Source organism: Callithrix jacchus, chromosome 1, assembly GCF_049354715.1.
Source record: "Callithrix jacchus isolate 240 chromosome 1, calJac240_pri, whole genome shotgun sequence".
In the NCBI taxonomy this organism is placed as follows: domain Eukaryota; kingdom Metazoa; phylum Chordata; class Mammalia; order Primates; family Cebidae; genus Callithrix; species Callithrix jacchus.
This window is the reverse complement of record NC_133502.1, coordinates 73333710-73346730: the sequence shown is the minus strand read 5'-3', so window position 1 is coordinate 73346730 and position 13021 is coordinate 73333710. Positions and strand designations below refer to the sequence as shown.

At 49.2% G+C, this 13021-nt stretch overlaps 1 protein-coding gene and 1 long non-coding RNA gene across 44 annotated transcripts in view; one reads left to right on the top strand and one right to left on the bottom strand.

Moving 5' to 3' along the window:
- LOC128931708 (uncharacterized) overlaps positions 1-8700 on the bottom strand; it is a 29575-nt gene extending 20875 nt beyond the window's left edge. Inside the window, exons 1-2 of the long non-coding RNA XR_008480519.2 lie at positions 8590-8700; positions 7820-7889 (exon numbers count right to left, since the gene is read on the bottom strand). This is a non-coding gene — a long non-coding RNA (uncharacterized LOC128931708). The remainder of the gene's footprint in view (positions 1-7819; positions 7890-8589) is intronic.
- The window catches only part of SEMA4D (semaphorin 4D), a 130015-nt gene continuing 124633 nt past the window's right edge, over positions 7640-13021 (top strand). For 34 of the 43 annotated variants that reach the window (XM_078365486.1, XM_078365412.1, XM_078365454.1 and 31 more), the window contains exon 1: positions 8187-8361. The gene's annotated coding sequence lies outside the window, so the exon portion shown is untranslated. Of the gene's footprint in view, positions 7669-8186; positions 8362-8806; positions 8917-13021 lie in introns of those variants that run through there. The other 9 variants (XM_054253693.2, XM_078365471.1, XM_078365407.1 and 6 more) reach the window with 2 other exon arrangements.

Below are 13021 nucleotides of genomic sequence, written 5' to 3'. Positions count from 1 at the left end.
GAATAAACTTAACTGACCTGCCCCGTGTCCTCCTCCATGAAATGAGGACAGCATGGCCTGCCCTGCATATTTCTATAGGAAACTCAAACTCTGGTGTTGTCAACGACAGAAAGATAATCAGCCTGCAGGCAGCATCTACCTCTCAGGAATGCTCCACCAGGACTTCTGCTATGTTTGATACACAGTGTAGAGAGCGGGGTGGGGGGTGGCTCTCCCAAGCCGGAACAGGGCCCCTCTTGAAAGCTGAACACACCATCATTTTTAATTACAGATACTTCTCTTTACTTCTTTGCATTTTTGTAATTTTCTATTGAGGATAAATTCTAAACATTAAAGTGCAGAGTTCAATGAATTTTCATGTAGGAATACACTCAGGTAACCACCACCCAGCTCCAGATACTCAGCACTTTCAGCCTCCCACTGTGCCTTCTCTAATTCAGAACCTACCGGGGAGTAACTGCTATTCTGACATCAATCCCTTTATTATGTTTGCCTGTTCTAGAACTTCTTATGGACAGAATTATATAGTAGGGGATCTTTTGTGTATGTCTGATTTCTTTCAGGATTCTAAGAGACTCACACATTTTGCTATGCTAAGTTCTTTCCCCTTTCATTACTGTGTAGTATTCTGTAGGGTGACTATACCACCATTTATGTCTTTCTACCACTGATGGACACTTGAGGTGTTTTTAGTTTAGAGTCACAATGAATGAAGTTATCATGAGTATTCTTATATATGTGTTCTGGTAAAAATGCACTTTATTTTGTGCATTCTTTCCAGAAGAGGAATTGCTGGGTTACAGAGCATACGAGTATTTAGCTTTAGTAGTACTGCTATGTATTTTCCATAAAAAAGTGACCATACTATTTTACAGTCCAGCGAAGATGAATGAGAATTCTAGCCACTCCACATCCTGGCCAACACTGGCTATGTTCAGTTTTAGACATTCTAGTAGGTGAGCAATTTTCCACTTTAATTTATAATAGCACTAATTGCTACAATGAGTATGGCAGTCTCCTAGTTGTTCATGAATATCTATTTTTCCCTACCTTAATATATTAATTATAGATTTTTAGCTGGTTAGTCACTCAGCTAGCAGCTATGTTTCCAACTCCCTTTTGCAGCTACATGTGGGCCCCGGACTAAGTTCTGATCAATGGTATGCCACAGAAGTGATGTGTGCTAGTTCCTGGTATTGCACTGAAATCTACTGATCATACACTTCGTCTTTCCAGCTAGATGAATGGTAACATCCAAATGGGTGACAGCAAAGCTGCCCACCAGTCCTGGTCCACACGTCTACCTCTGAGAATGTTATGTCAGAAGTGGGCAGGGCATGGTGGCTCACACCTGTAATCCCAACACTTTGGGAGGCCAAGGTGGGTGGATCATGAGGTCAGGAGATCAAGACCATCCTGGCCAACATGGTGAAACCCTTTCTCTACTAAAAACATACAAAAATTAGCTGGGTGTAGTGGCATGTGCCGGTAATGCCAGCTACTTGGGAGGCTGAGGCAGGAGAATCACTTAAACTCGGGAAGTGGAGGTTGCAGTGAGCCGAGATCGTACCACTGAACTCCAGCCTGGCAACAGAGCTAGACTTTGTCTTAAAAAAAAAAAGTAGAGAGATCGATCCAAGATGGCCGACCACTAACAGCTCAGGATTGTAGCTCCCAGTGAAAGCCCAGAGAACGAGACGACGCCACACTTTTAGACAAATTTTCATCACTCACCGATCAGCCGATTCCCAGTGGAGGAGCCCCAAGGGTCGCCAGCGGGACTCTTGTGGCCGCCGCAGCGGTTTTGCCGGCGTCTCGGCGCAGCAGCTCTTCATGCAGAGCCAATGGGACTGCTTCCCCTACTGACCGGAGTTTGGAGCTCCGGGAACTCAGAGCCGCTTGTTGCAGCTCAAGAGGGAAGCCAGACCAGAGATTCCCGGGCAGAAGAGCACCATCAGTCTTACCGCTGCTATTTAGGCTGCCACAGGTCAGGAGATCAAGACCATCCTGGCCAACATGGTGAAACCCTTTCTCTACTAAAAACATATTGATTCCCAGCACTGGGAATCAATAAGTCGGACGTCGACTCAGAAAACTAATTAGAAAGGCGGGTCATCTACAATGAAGGGAAAAAAACAGCTTAAGAAGGCCGAGTATACTCAAAATCAGAACCCATCAGCAATGGAACAAACCCTGATGGAAAAGGACTCATTAGCAACCGAACAAGCCCTGATGGAAAAGGACTCATCAGTAACGGAACAAGCCCTCGTGGAAAAGGACTGTGTTCCATTATCTGAAGTAGGCTTTAAAAGGTGGATGATAAGAAACTTCTGGGAGTTAAAGGAACTTGTTCTAACCCAATGTAAAGAAACTAAGAACTTGGAAAAAAGGTTAGATGAAATGTTGAAAAGAATAGACAATATAGAGAGGAATATAAATGAACTTATGGAGTTGAAAAATACAACACGAGAACTTAGTGAAATATGTACAAGCTTAAACAGCCGAATGGATCAAGCAGAAGAAAGGGTATCAGAGGTCGAAGATCAACTTAATGAAACAAAACGACAAGACAAGAATAGAGAAAAAAGGATAAAAAGGAATGAGCAAAATCTCCAAGCAATATGGGATTATGTGAAAAGACCTAATATACGCTTGATTGGTGTACCTGAATGTGACGGAGAGAATGAATTCAAGCTGGAAAATACTCTCCAGGACATTATCCAGGAAAATTTTCCTAATTTAGCAAAGCAGGACACTATTCAACCCCAGGCAATACAGAGAACACCACAAAGATATTCCTCAAGAAGACCAACCCCAAGGCACATAATCGTTAGATTCACCAAGATCGAAACGAAGGAGAAAATATTAAGGGCAGCCAGAGAGAAAGATCAAGTTACCCATAAAGGTAAGCCTATTAGGCTTACAGCAGATCTCTCAACGGAAACCCTACAAGCTAGAAGAGAGTGGGGGCCAATATTCAATATACTTAATCAACAGAACTTTCAGCCCAGAATTTCATATCCTGCCAATTTAAGCTTTACATTTGAAGGAAAAATAAAATTTTTTAGGAACAAGCAAGTACTCAGAGATTTTATTACCACCAGGCCTGCTTTACAAGAACTTCTAAAAGAAGCATTATACACAGAAAGGAACAACCAGTATGACCCTTTCTAAAAATACACCAAAAAGTAAAGAGCATTAACATAAAGAAGAATTTTTATCAACGAAAGGACAAAATAGCCAGTTAATATCAAACGGCAGCAACCCTAAATTTAAATCAACCAAATCTCCCAATCAAAAGAGACAGACAAAATCTAACGGTATATCCAAAGATATACATAGACTCAAAATAAAGGGTTGGAAAAAAAAACGTACCAACCAAATGGAGAGCAAAAATAAATAAATAAAAAGCAGGAGTTGCAATTTTTACATTTGACAAAATAGATTTCAAAGCTACAAGGATAAAAGGATTAATGTAATAATAAGAGATCTTACCACTCAGATACATAAGACCCATAATGAGATTTAGATTCAACGAGACAGAAAATTGATAACAATATCTGGGACTGGAACTAAGATCCAGAACAAATAAACTCAATAGGGCTCTCCATTTTAAACACACAAAATATACATTATCCACAAAATCTAACGATATATCTAAAGATATACAAAGACTCAAAACAAGGGGATGGAAAAAAACTCACCAACCAAATGGAGAGCAAAAATAAATAAATAAAAAGCAGGAGTTGCAATTCTCACACTTAATAAAATAGATTTCAAAGCTACAAGGATGCAAGGGTAAAAGGATTAATGTAACAATAAGAGATCTTAACACCCAGATACATAAGACACATAATGAGATTTAGATTCAACGAGACAACAAATTGATAATGATATCCAGGACTCGAACTCAGAGCCAGAACAAATAAACACAATAGAGGTCTCCATTTTAAACACATAAAATATGCATTAACCACTTTAAACACTCAAAATATTGATCGGCCATTATTGAAACCCATTTTAGGAATGAAGTAATATTCCTTTTTCCCTCTTTTTCTTTTTTTCCCCTTCTTTTTCTCTAAAAAAAAAAAAAGTAAATAAACATCTGTCTTGATCAAACCATTGGATTTTTATCATAGCAGGGAATCGTGTATCCAAATAAACACTCTGTGATTGCTCATTTGCCTCTGGCTTGAACACACCTGGGCAGATGTTGTTTCTGTTTGCTTAGCACTCATCGGAGGCAGCTGGGGGTCTCAGAGCCTTCAAAATCCCTTTCAGCTTCTTTCTTCCAGCTGGAGGACGTGTTCTAACAACCCAGGGGGCCTGACAGAGACTGGTGTGGACTCTATTTTGGAGAGGCTGGCCAGGAAGGCCACACTCTTAACAGAAAATTTCTGGGGTAGGGGAAGGGACAGAGATGGGGTAGGGGTCACAGCATGGTCTCAGAGGCCATTACATGGTAACAGTGGAGGTGCCGCCCACCACGTCTCTGCAGAGTATGGTCACATTCAAAGGGCATCTCAAGACTTTTCCCGAAGCTGCTGGCAGGTCCTAGACGCAACCTTCCCACAGGCCCTCAGAGGACCCCATTTCTCCGCTTGCTGTGCTGACTCTCTAGGCTCAGCCTGGACACTCCACCCACCACTACAGGTGAGAGGCGGCAGACCGGCTCTTTCTGAAGACATCTCCTGCACTGCCTAAGGCTCCACCCTGGGTGATCTGGAAATGACTCTCAGCCCACTATGTGCCTGTTCCCACCCCCCACCACCACATTGAGAAGCAGAAGCAGAAGCAGAGAAGCCTCTACTTATATCCACCTGGCTGTGTTGGAAGCTGAGTATTATTTGTGCTGCCATACTTGACTTTCTTTCTGATATGGGACTTAACTATTATCTATCCAGTTACCATGCTCATCTGCATGTAGATGGTGTCAACGTTCTGGCTGGGAAATGAATGCAGAAAAACTTTCCAAAGCATGGCCTCAGTATCCACACACTCGGTGTTTCTGAGGAAACTAGAAAATAGATTGGTTAACATGATCTTTGATATGCTTGAAATTAATATGGGGGGGAAGTAAGGGGGTGAGAGGTAAGGCAAGATTGGAGTTCATTTAGCTACTTTTATTTTTATTTTCTGAGACAGAGTTTCTCTCTGTCGCACAAGCTGGAGTGCAGTGGTGCCATCTCGGCTCACTGCTACCTCTGCCTCCCAGGTTAAAGCGAGTCTCCTGCCTCAACCTCCTGAGTAGCAGGATTACAGGCGCGCACCACCAGGCCCAGCTAATTTTGTACTTAAAGTAGTGAAAAAATACAGTGTTTTGCTATGTTATCGAGCCTGGTCTCGAACTTCTGACCTCAGGTGATCTGCCATCTTGCTTCCCAAAGTGCTGGGATTATAGGCGTGAGCCACCATACCTGGCTTGCTACTTTTATATGTATGCTTAAAACATACATATAAAACATACATATGTTTAAAACATACATATAAAAGTAAGCCCAGTAAGCGGCCAGGCTGGCATGGGAGGGAGGGCGCGTGGGGCCAGGCAGGTGCGCTGGGGGCAGTCTGGACTCTCCACGGAGCCCCCAAGGGGCAAGCTTATCTATGAGAAAGCGTAAAAAAAAAAGCAAAAAGGCAAGCTTGGTCACTTTGGGAGACATGAACAATCATGTTGAGAGAAGGGAACAGGGAAGAGGGTCAGAGGGAGGAGGGAAGAGGAAGACCTAATGATGGCATCCCAGTCCCTCGTTCTAACGGTACCCAAAGCACCTTTAGATGCAAGTGAGCCAACAGTACAAGCTGAAGTTCTATCGCTTACAACCAAGAGTGCCGTCTCCATCATTAATGCAATAAACGTGTTTGAGGGCAATTTTATACAAGCACTACTCCAAGAAGCTCTTGGGTTTGTAGCCTGGGCACTGTAGAAAGCTTTTCAGAGTTTTACTGAATTCTCTCACATCCTTCTGTACGCATTAGGAAACAGGCTAGAGACAACAGGATTCTGGAAGGTCACCACGCCAGAAGTGTGGGCTCCAGGACAGCCATGCCAAGTTTCTTCTTTGCCCTGGGCTGCCCTCTATCAGCTTCTGAGCATGTGTGTCTAAAACCTTGGAGAGGCTTCAGCAGTTGTTGAGAAGCACACCCCTCTTGGTCCCCTCCCTGCAAGGTGTTCCCAAGGTGGCCCCAGGCCTGTCTAGACGCTGGCCCTGAAGGGCACGCTCCTGTAGGGGCAGCCAGCTCCTCTGTGGGGAGGTCTGTCAGAAAGCATCCACGGTGGGCAGAAATCCACTTTCTCATCTAATTTCCACCCACCTGTCCTCATTCTGCTCTTCATAACACCACAGAATAATCCTTCCTCCCTGGACAGCTTTGCAGATATTGGGGTTCTGCTGACTTGTGCTCCACACATTGATTTTCTAGGCTGAAGACTATCAGTGCGTCAACTCCCCTCCCACAGGCTACTGCTGGCTGCCTTAGACACCAGGCAAGGGCACGGAATTCTAGATGTGTCTGACTAGTGAGGAATAAGGAGAGTCCCCCCCATCTGGGCAATGCTGGCATGTATAGATCCCAAGTGTGCATCCCTCCTTGGGCATAGAATGCTGTCAAACCAGTTATGTTCTAATCTGTTCCCGTTATGTTTCAATCCAAATGGGATGTGGAACATGGATTTGTGGACCCCTACATTTGGAAAAGAGCTTGGAAAAGGCATCTCCTCTAGTTTTTTTCCTGTAATAGTCGCCTGCACTAAACCTGAGCACACAGTGCCGCAAGCTTTAGCTGCCATTCTCTCTCTCCATGCTCCCCAAACCCTCCAGGAAAACCACGCTGTCCTCACGTTTCGGGATTCGGAGGGATGAGGCCCAAGGTTACCTTGGAAACTACAGAGCTGTGAGTCAAGGGAGTCTATCAGATTCCAGGTCCCGACTCTTCAGAAGGAGGGTAGTGGCTGCCACGCAGCAGAGGGAGGAGGGGTGTGTGCTCCACCCCACCCTGCTTGACACCAGCTTTGTCATCTTAGCCTTTGCTGCACCCAAGCCCTATTCTCAGAGCCCGGGCAGTAAACCACAGGAACCACAGGAGGCCCCTGAAGGGAACTCTGAGATTGCTGGGCCTGGGACTGGCTTCCTTTGTAAACTCTGGCTCTCAGAGCCAGTGCTCAGCAGGAAAACAGCCTCAGAGTCAGAGCCCCTGCCCCTCAAGAGCAGTCTGTAGTCCAGGGAGGAATCACCTTGCCTGGAGAGGGGCTCCCCAACTCCTCACATTCAGGGGACATCCTGACTGATTCCACTGGGAACTGTGTCCCCTTCTCAGGACTACATTCCTCAATAGGCCTGCCAGCCTGGTTCATCACTGTGTGAGCCTGTCACCTCTCCCCGGGGCAGAGGGAGGCGGTATGGAAGGAGCGGCACCATCTCTGAGGGCCCCCAGATCCCCAAACCCATGGGCTAGTCACAAACATGTCTCACCAGCAACCACAAAGGAGGACCATTTGCCATGCAGAGTGGAAAATAATGAACATTTAGCAAAAGACTTGCGGGGGGGTGCAGGGAAAGTAGACTCCAGGCAGCGCCAGCCCCTCCCCCTGGGGAATGGAAGCGGCCCGGTGTGAAATATTCTTGCCCAAAGTCAGCAGCCCAGTGTTCTGGGTGCCTCGTGCCTCTACAGGTCAGATTCTTAGCACAGCTGGCCCAGGGTCTGGGAGTGAAGAAAACCTGGGGTATCTGCGGGAGACCTGGAAAGGGTGGGGTTCATCCAGGACCCCAGAAGGGGCAAGCTTGTCTATTAAGAGCCGGTGGGGAAAAGGGTGAGAGGGTACCTCTTGGTCCTGGGAACGGGTGCTTGACTCAGCAGAGACCAAGGCAGGGCTGAGGGACATCTCTCTGGGCCTGGGGGGAGGCAAGAGAGATGGGAGCTGAGGAAGAAGGAGTGGGGAAGAAAAGTGGGGGGGGGGGAGGTGGAAGTGTAGCCAAGGTGAAGAAAGAGGGGGAAAAAGAGAAGGGAGGAAAAAAGAGGTTGGGGGAGGGGAAGGAGGGAGGTGAACAGGGGCGCGGAGGAGGAGGAGGGAGGAGGAAGAAAGGGGCGGGGCCAGGAGAGGGAAGAGAAGGGGGAGGGGAAGGGAAGAGAAAGGGGAGGAGGGGGAAAGAGAGGGGAGCGGAGGAGGGGCCTGCGCGCCCTCGGTTCCCGCGCCGGCCTCCGCGCCCTCGCGCGCCGCAGCATCCCCGCCACCGACGCTGCCGCGGGCCTCCTCGCTGCCCCCTCCCCGGCCTGGCTGCCTCCAGCCGCCGCCTCCGCCGCCGCCATTCCTGGCGCCCTATCTCGCCCGGCCGGGAGCAGCCGCGGGCAGGACGCGCGCTCCAGGTAAGCGGCTGGGCTGTGCTGGAGAGAGGGCGCGCGGGGCCCGGCAGGTGCGCTGGGGACGGCCTGGACACCCAGCGGAGCCCCCACTCAACGTCCCTAGCCTCCTCCCCGGACCCTCGGAGCCCTCCCTGAACCCCTGAGGAGCCCCTTTCCGGGACTCCCCGGATCCCTGGACTCCTTCCTGGATCCCCCCCGGTCACCTCCCGGTCGCCTCCCGGAGACACCTACCCGGAGCCCTTCTTGGACCCCTCCGACCCCCTGGACCCCTCTGCGATTCCCTCCCCGGCCTTCTCCCGTTCCTGGGTGCCTCCCCAGTCACTGCGCGCAGGTGGCCCCTCTGGGCGCGGGGGAGCGGGGGCGCGCTGCAGACCCTGGCTAGGGAGGGGGCGGCGCGCTCGGCCAGGCCCCGCCGCGCCCGGCGTGACCGGTCCGGCCCCGCCAGGTCAGGCCCCGCTCTGGCCAGCCCGGACTCCGGCCGGGCCCCTGCGGTCTTCTATTTTGGTCGCGGAGGCCGCGGCCTCTGTGTACAGGACTCGGCGCTGCTCACTCAGACAGGTGGGGCAGGTGGGGCCGCTGTGGTATGGTCGCCGCCAGGGCAGTGAGTGCTCTGCAGGCCTCGGTTTCCTTTAGGGTTTTGGCTGCATTATTTTAGAACAGCCCAGGAGAACCACAAGCCTTAGCCCGGGCTGCACCTGTTGCAGCCGCCTGGTGAGCTGCAAGGGGCTGGCTCCACTGGGGTTACGCCAGTAAAAACATGTAAAGGAGGGTTGAGCTCGTGGTTGTCCTCTTTATTTATCTGGCTTAGTATTTTGGGGGGCCGGTGGGGGTGGGTGGGTGAATGGGACTCTGTATGTGGGCAGTTTGCCTCAAGTGAGGCCTGCTGTTGAGGGCTGGGTCCTGCTTTCCGGAACGTTTGCCATGTGAAGTTGCTTTGCTTTTGTTTTGAAAACCTCACTCTGTTGAGCACATCCCAGGCTCGTGGGTGGCCAGGTCCTCAGAGGCCAAGCTGGACGTGGGGCCTGGGGCCAAGCATGTCATCCTGCTGTTCTGAGCCTTTTCAAATTCGCCAGGCGCCACTGAATGGAAGTTTCCTTTCCTGGGGGTGAAGTGACACCGGTGGCCTGTCACCTCATATGTGTCCTAGGCCTGGGGCCTGCCTGCTGGCTGTCCAGGAGAGGTTATTTGGGAATGTTTACTGTGTCCCAGAAACAGGCAGCTCTGGCCAGTGCAGAGGCAGGATTCTGGTAGAGATGATGATGCCCTGATTGTCGTTTTGACAGTTGGTGTCTGTATATATCATGTCTTGGTAGTCGTCAGCCGGAAGAAGAAAGCATGTGGGCTCTGCATACCCACCAGGGAAGCTGGGCTGTTTCTGTGGGCAAAGACTGCCTTCCCAGAAGGCCAAACCTTCAGACTGAGAAAATTGTACCTGGTACACTCAGTAAGTCAAACAAAGAAATAAAAACAAATCACCGGTGCCAGCAGCAGCCCTGCGGTCCCAGGAGGGTGGGCTGCTTAGGAGTTGGTAGACAGAGGAACTCAGTGGCTGTATTTCAGAGTGCATATGGGCAAAGGCCATCATGGGGAGGCAGAACCCCAGCTGCCACGCCGGCCCAAGCTCTTGCAGCACAGTTAAAGGGAGGGAGTCTATGGGAGGGGGCCCACCTTCTGACAGGCACACCCAGAGTCTGCTGAAAATGCAGCCTTGCACAGACCCCTCCCTGAGCACCTGGGGTCCTGGGCAACAGCCTGTCCTGGGCTGAAATGTGGAGTGCAAGGCCAGTGACCATGTTGCACTTGCTGTCCAGTGGATCTGGGGCCCGGGAGGTGTCCTTGGTGACATCATCCACTTGTGGACAATCCTCCCCATGTGGACTGCTGGAGGCAGATGCTCTCTAGAGCTGCCTTCCCCACACCAAGCAGTGTGTCTAGGCCAAAGCTTGGGAGTGCATGCTAATGGCTGGCTTTGAGGGGGGAGGGACCGTGCGCTGCTGCCAGCACGGCAGCAAAATCAATAATGCATTGCAAAGATCAATGGTTTTCTCTATCTTCTGTGCTTCTGGATTGAGCCTGTGCAGGCTTCTGCCTCTCTTGGTTCCATTTCTGGTGGGGAGGGAGCAATGGTTGGGTCTAGGAAGGTGGTTGCAGATTCTCCTCCTGACCCACTAGAGCCAGAGCTCCGGGGAGGACCCATGAAGGTGAAACTTGCTGTGAAAATATAGAAATAAATGTGCCATTGGCCGACCATTGAGCTTAGTTGCTGAGAGAAAGGCTGCTGTCTGTTGTTCCCAACCAAGGCAATGATTTCTTCCCTGAACTTGGACAATTCCAGGAAGAAGACTCACAAGTGAGAAGGGAAGAGGCAGAGGCACCTGGGGTGGGTCCTCTCTTCCCTGGGCCAGGTTCCACCCTGGGCTTGGCAGGTTGCAGCGTCCACAGCCCTGCCCATGGCATCCCCTTCACCGTGACCATTGCCATCCGGTGTCTAGGGCTGTCCTGGATGTCTCAGGGTGTCACCCAAGAGCTGAGCTTGTAGAGCAAACTCCCCTGCACACAACAGGGAGAGGTTTGCTGGGGACTTTGCTGCTGAGAGATGACATGGGAAAGCAGAGGTTTATTAGGAGCTATGTGCTGATTCAGTCAGGTGGAGAAGGTGTGCCAGGGCCGTCCCTGGAAGCTGGGTGATGTTTTCGGCACACTAATTAAGGTGATCCTTGGGATAAGCAAATTGCTTTGCTGCATGTGGCTCACTTTCCAGCTTTTGTGACCTTCCCTGAGTGAATTTGCATTTGCCTGGGGGTGTCACTGCAGGGGCTCCAGCTTTCTACTGCCTTGATGTGATTATCCCTGGGGAATCAACAACAGTCTGAGGGTGCAGAACCCCACGACGACCACCCTCCCACAGCACCTGTGCAAGCCTCAGCGGGGAGTGGAGGGGGTGGGGTGCAGGCAGAGTCCTGCTATTTGGTCCAGAAGTTTCACCTGCTGCCCATCAGAGCAATGACTGCATCCCTGTCCTGGATTGCATCTAAGTGGCACCCCGAGATTTCTGGCTTTGATGAAAGCCTGACCCAGAGCTCTCACTTGGATCAGCACTTGATCCAAGAATCACTCCTTTGAAAATGAGGCTATTGATGTGTCTCCTGGACATTTGTGGAGTGAATGACAATTTTAAGGAATTCCTTAATTACAGCATTGTGGTTATGTTAGAACAATCTTTACCCTTTAGCCATAGATACTGAGTGTTGGTAGATGAAATGATGTTTAGGATCTGCCTCAGATTAGTGTGGGGTGGGGAAGCAGAGGGGATGAGGAGGGATGGGATTGTCTGAGTGGACAGTTTGGGGTCTGGATGAGAGTACCTGGATTCTTCGTTTTGTTCTGGCTACTTCCATGCACTTTCAAAACTCCCCATCATAAAAAGTTAATAATGATCAGAGATCTCCAATTCCCCTCTTAAAACATGCCATTGGATCTTTTACTTCATGATGACACTATTCAAAGGTTTACTTTAAAAAATGTGCCAATATATTAGGTGGAAACATTGTTCCTTAGTGTAGACTGTAGAGAATGTGTCCTTTTCATGTACCGATGTGGGTGCTTAGCACGGAAGCCCATCTGGAAGGACACACACCTGGTATTCAGCAGATCATCATGGAGCCGCCTGTGTGGACCTGGGTGCCAGACGCTGCCCCAGGCTCTAGGGACACAGCCCCGACTGAAGGCGGCACTCCATAGTTAGCAAAGGGTGGGGCTTGTGTGCATGTGAGTGTGTGTGTGTGTTTGTGCATGTAAGTGTGTGTGTGTGCATGTAAGTGTGCAGTGGGAGTGTGTTGGGGGAGGAGAGGGAAGAGGAAGAGGGAACCTATACTTTCCTCTCGTACTTATGTATGGTTTGTTTCTGTTACAAAAGAATTTTTTTTGTAATTACAAAATGAGTTTTTAAAAAGTGGTCTTCATTAGGTCATATACTTTCCTCCAGCATTTTAAATAGAATTTGATTTGTGGAAACTCATGTTTCTACACATCTTAATAATAGATGAATTGGCTTCCATGAGGCAGTCAGTGAATCAGTAGTTGTTAACCCTCTGAGTATGTGCTTTGTGGGCTATGAAGGATAGAAACCAATACACTACTATCTGCATCAGGGAGACAAGATGAAGACCCTGACGATTAATATTAGTAAGGTCCAGTGACAGAAGGGTCAGCCTTACCCTTGATACCGAAACAAAGGCTGAGTCTATTCGGGAGCTGGCACCTGGTGGGTCCCCATTGCCGATTGGCCAACCTGGACCTGGGGCTTGTTCAGGCATTTTCTGCGGCGCCTTTGTTTTCTCTTTACATTTAGTGGAGGATATGTTAAGTAACCTAAAGCTATAGCAAAAACATAGAAGTGGTGCATGCTGCAGAGAAGTCTGCAAAGTGGGAAGTACAAGTTGCTTAGAATTCTGATAGTTGTTGTATTTTCCTGGTCTGTTGCAAGAAACTAGAGTTGCTTGAGCAGCTAGCATGTGATCTGCCTTGATGTAGAGTTTGGGTGTTTGTTGGGACCTCTGATTTGTATGTGTGTTTTGATTTTGTTTGGAAGGACAGAAAGTTTCCCGTTAGGCCTGCAGTTGGTCCATTTGGTTCTCACTGGGAGTTTGGGAGCTTTAGTTTG